The sequence below is a fragment of the Myotis nattereri genome, assembly GCF_964212035.1.
Source record: "Myotis nattereri genome assembly, chromosome: 4".
NCBI classification, from domain to species: Eukaryota; Metazoa; Chordata; class Mammalia; order Chiroptera; family Vespertilionidae; genus Myotis; species Myotis nattereri.
Genome location: NC_138079.1, coordinates 4260345 through 4265507, shown reverse-complemented (window position 1 = coordinate 4265507; position 5163 = coordinate 4260345).

Sequence of the window (5163 nt, the reverse complement as noted above, 5' to 3'; positions counted from 1 at the left end):
GTTTATTAATAGTTCAGGATGACCTGTAGTCAGGATGAAAATTAGCTGCTTTGAGTGCAGAGAAAGAATAATTAAGGACAATTGGCCCCTCTGCCCGCTTCCTTCATTCCTGTATCTGTGAGCCAGGTCCTGACCATCAGCAGGGCCGGCGGGAGGACAGGAAGGGAGGGCCTGGGGCTGGTTGAGACCCCATCGCTGGGCCTGCTGATCTGTGTGGCCAGTCACAGCTGCAATGTCGCCTGCTTCCTCGGTGGCCTGGCAGCCTGGGCTTGGGGCAGGAGTGACTCAGCAGCTGCTGCCCTTGTCGAGGCACCATTTCCCACTTAACTCAGCTCCCGCTGGGTCCGAGATAACCCTGGGTCCTACTCAGCTGCAGGGCCCTTTCCCCAGAGGCTCTGCTCCCAGCTGTACAGTTCCCGGGAGCCACACGGAGTCCCAGACACTGAATCCCAAACACTTCTTCTCTGTGTGGCCTTTGTGAGAATTTCATTTTTTAGGAAGTTTCGTAACCAATGGAATGAATAAGAATTATTGGAAAGGGCTCCATGTGTGTGCTTTTTCCTTTCTAACACCAAATCCCTGGTTCCAGCACCAATTCTCTGACGCCAATGGGATGCCCTACAATTCAATTCAACTGGAGAAGGGCTCAGCTGCACAAGACAGCCCCCTGCCGGCGCCTTCGCCATGGGGTCTGAGGCTCCCTGTAAAACTCGTCCCCACGTTCCAGCAAACGTAACTTGCTAGTAATCACCAGGAAGAGCCCCATGAAGGGGGTGCTCAGGGCAAGGAAGGTGGGCGGGGCTTCCTCCTGGGCCTCAGGAGGCCTTGGGGTAGAAGCCATCCATCTGCCCCCGCTGCGCTGGTTCTACTTCAGCATCAGTGGGGATTGTGGCTGGAGGACAAGCAAGTCTTTGGGAAGCTGGGCCGTCCACCCCGTGAAAGGTGGGTCCTCCCAGCGTCCCTGGGGCGATGGCCCAGCACGCAGACCACTCCATCCTGGCCCGCTGAGTCACAGGCCTTGCAGACGCCAGGAGCCCTCCAGATCGTTCTGATGCACATTAAGTTTGAGAAACTCTGCTTCCAAAGCTTAGTTAGAGGAGAAAGTGCCACCTTTTCCCTAGAAGAAGGATGACTTGCATTTGAAAAGATCAGCGCTGATTAGATGCAAAGCCCAGACGGAGGGGAAGCAGGCGCAGATTCCACTCTGCTCCCAAAGACAATGCTTTTCAAGTAGGTGAGAAGCTCGCCGGACTGGGCCCAGGGGCTGGGAAAGGGACTAATGGGCCGGGAAATGTTAGACATCCGAAACCAAATGTGCTGACAGCAGCAAAGCACACTTCCTTCCGAATTTTTGGAGTACACAGGCAGCAGGCAGGACTCCGAATCCAGGCCAGCATGGGTAAATGAGCATAAACACAGCTGCTGTGTGTGTAAGGCATCCATGAACTTGGCATGTATTCATGTTCCTTCACAGCATCGGTGTTTCTACACAGAGCAGCCCTCCAGCTTCGGTGTACACCGTCCCTCAAGGAGCCCTTGAGTACATGTTCCAGGCTTTTCCTCTAGGGAGCCATTTGTTGGGTCAGGGATCGGCCGGGGTTTTAACCCTAAGTGCTCCTGAAAGGTGTTAGGAGGGCTAACACTTGAAACACACACACTTAGCCATGGCTACTTTGGTTCAGTGGATAGAGCATCGGCCTGTGGACTGAAGGGTCCGGGGTTTGATTCCAGTCAAGGGCACATGCCAGGGTTGTGGGCTCAATCCCCAGTGTGGGGCATGCAGGAGGCAACCGATGAATGATTCTCTCTCATCATTGATGTTTCTATCCCTCTCTCCCTCTCCCTTCCTCTCTAAAAGCAACAAAATATTAAAAAAAACACACACACACACAAACAGTTAAGAATTTCTGACCAACCATTCTCGCCTCTAACCCCCTAAATCTCTTTACCACCGTGTAGTCAGCCAGCCTTCCCACTGAAGTAATCCTCAGTGAGGCCTTCACAGAGCATCCCCTTCTCCAGAGCTATGGCCATGGAAAAAGTTTCCCTCCCCTGAACTGAATCGCTTTAAGGAACTACTTGTTACCCAGAACACTGTGATGGCACATGGACGCAGGGGGCTCTCTGGGCCCAGGATGCATGAACATGCCCATACCCGTCAAATGCACTCAACGGGGCATTTAAATTCAGTTCCTGATCATATCGGACAATAGAATTCCAGTGGCTGGACATTTGTCGTCCTTTTTGGTTGCACAATACTTGTTGAGTTCTGTTCTCTTTCTGGGCGATGCCCCCCACCCCCCCTTATGTAAGTTACCTCCTTCAGGTGGGAGTCCTCCACCACTCTCCCTGGAAGCCAGGAGAGCCAAGGAGGAGATTCTCACTGGGAAGAAGAAAGCGCCAAGGAAATGTAGCAGCAGAGAGAGACGGGTGGGCCCAGGGGGAGAGGCCAGCTTTCCTAGGCAGCCCTGGTGGAGATGCCAGGCGGAGACCTTCCCAGCGCAGGGGTGGTGAGTGAGACCCTCCCAGGGCGGGGTGGTGACACTTCTTTATCTGAAATGTCATCACAGCCACTTTGCTGAGGTTTTTTAAACACAGGCATATCATTCGTAGAAAGTAGTCTTTTTATATATTTAAAAGGAAATCTGGCTCTAGCCAGTTTGGCTCAGTGGATAAAGCATCAGCCTGGGGACTGAAGGGTCTCAAGTTCGATTCCGATCAAGGGCACATGCCTGGGTTATGGGCTCAAAAACCTCAGTAGGGGGTGTGGAGAAGGCAGCCAATCAATGATTCTCTCTCATCATTGAAGTTTCTGTCTCTCTCTCCCTCTCCCTTCCTCTCTGAAATCAATAAAGATATATTTTAAAAAATAAAAAATAAATAAAAATAAAAGGAAACCCTCCCTCTTCCTCTCCCCCTCTCCCCATCTTTCCTTCTCTCCCTCTTTCTCCCCCCTCTCCCTCTCTCTCCCTCTGTCCATCTCTCCCCCCCCCCCCCCCGCCCTCTCATTAGTTCTTCACCCAGCAGAGGGAAAAGGGGGCATTACTTACCAAACCTTAAAACCTTTATATTCCTATCTCTCCTTCTCCAGTTCCATCCTTATCTAATTCCCGGCACCTGGTCCTCTGACATCCTGCCTTTAACTAAACGGTTCAGGTGCGTTCTCTTAGCAACAGGGCTTTCCTGGCGCTCTTCAGGGAACAATGCCAGGGAACATGTGTTTTTCTGGGGGCTCCTCTCTTTGGCTGGTCCAACTATTAAGAGGTATTTCCTTATCCTGTTTAAGCTTTACTCCTCCAGCACCCTAGGCGCTCGCCTTCCTACCTTGACCTTTCTTCTTCCTGCTTAAAACAAGAATCTGTCTCCCATCCTCCAGGGCTGTGCCCTGTCCCCCTCTACTGCCCCTCCTCACGACAGCGGAGCCGGGAAAGGCACCCCAGGGCAGCGCTCCAGGCTGTCATCAAGTTTTGTCCATTAGTGGTGATCATGAGGAGCGGCTGAGACTGGCCAGGGCACGGTGCTGATTCAAGATGTAAACATAATCAAATAATGCGGATGGATTCCATCACCCTTCCCCAGTGAGTGCACAATGCCGAAAGACGTTCCCGCCAGAGTCTGCTTTGGCATCTATGGGCATCTCGTTCGAACAATTTAAAAGGCGACTTTCCTGCAACAGTGGACATAAACATGGGATGGAAGCATGCAGGGAGCAGAAAAAGCTCCCCTGGAAGTTCAAGTGGCACTAAGGTTATTGTAACTGGTTTCACCTCAACCTTGTCTGCTTCGTCAATCTAGATAAGGCAAGATCGCCCTCTGCTGCCGGGAATTAGAATGGCCTTTAATCTTTCAATGAGGGAGCGTGTAGGTGCACACACACACCCTTCACATTGAGTGTCCATGCTTCCCTCTTACACATGACCCCTGGCAGTCAGGCCTGCTTACAATACAGAGACCAGAACATAGAGAACGGGACGTAAAGAAAGTAGAGCTATTACGGTGTGCTAAACAAGACTCCAATGTCATTGAGACGTGCCTGAGATAAAATTGAACACAAGGAACAAGAACAGAATGCCTTAATATAGGGGATAATATAAGAAAAAGACAACCTGAAGGCTAAGGAGGGAAAGCTGAAATAAACACACACATGAATGAGAAGGAAAAGTTTGAAAAATCTCTCCTAAGTGGAATATCTGAATAATAGAAGGCCCTTTAAGAACAGAATGTAGGGGAGCAAACCAGCAAAAACAACACAGAAAACATTTCTCAGAACTGGAGGCCAGAAGGTCCGTAACGAAAAGGCTGCTCACTGTGATGGGGGCTAAAGACCAACGGTCATCAGGAAATTTCAGAATAAGGCCGAAGAAAAGAGCTGAACCTTTTGGAGGAAGAAAAAATGACAGTTGAGACACCAAGGACTGGGGATAAGAATGGGTTCCTGCCCTAGCCAGTCTGGGTCAGAGGACAGAGCATCGGGCTGCACACCGAAGGGCCCCAGGTTCACTTCCGGTCAAGGGCACATGCCTCGTTTGCAGGCTCGATCCTGGCCCTGGTCGGGCACATGCAGGAGACAACCAATCAGTGTTTCTTCTCCCTGTTTCTCCCCCTCCTTTCCACTCTCTCTGAAATCAATGGGAAAATATCCTCAGGTGAGGATTAACACAGCAAAACAAAATGAACAGATTCCTTAGAAACACTAAAAGGCAGAGGAAAATGGGAGCAATGTCTCCCCAATTCTAAGAAAAAAAACAAACACGTTTCAACCAACAATTCGATACTTTGCAACCGTGTTTGAAAGGCAACTGGAAATAGTTCACCAACATGAAATAGGGAACCAAGAAAAAGGAAGGTGTGGGATCCAGGAAAGAGAACGAAACACGGGAGGGAGGAGAAGGCTGACGGTGAGCGCTGCTTCGGGCCCAGGAGACAGAAGGTTCCAGAAGGGATTTGTCTTAGAAGGTAATTGCAGCAGAGAACTGTCTGCCAGGTTTGACTTTCGGACGGAAATTATGTGAGGGATGAGGGTGCTCACAAACCTTGAAACCATCACACTGAACACCTTAAACTTACACAGACTGCCTGTCAATAGGATCTAAATAAAGCCGGGGAGGGGGAGATTTGACTTTTGGAAGGACTGTAATGCAAGGTAAAAGAGTATTCAAGGCA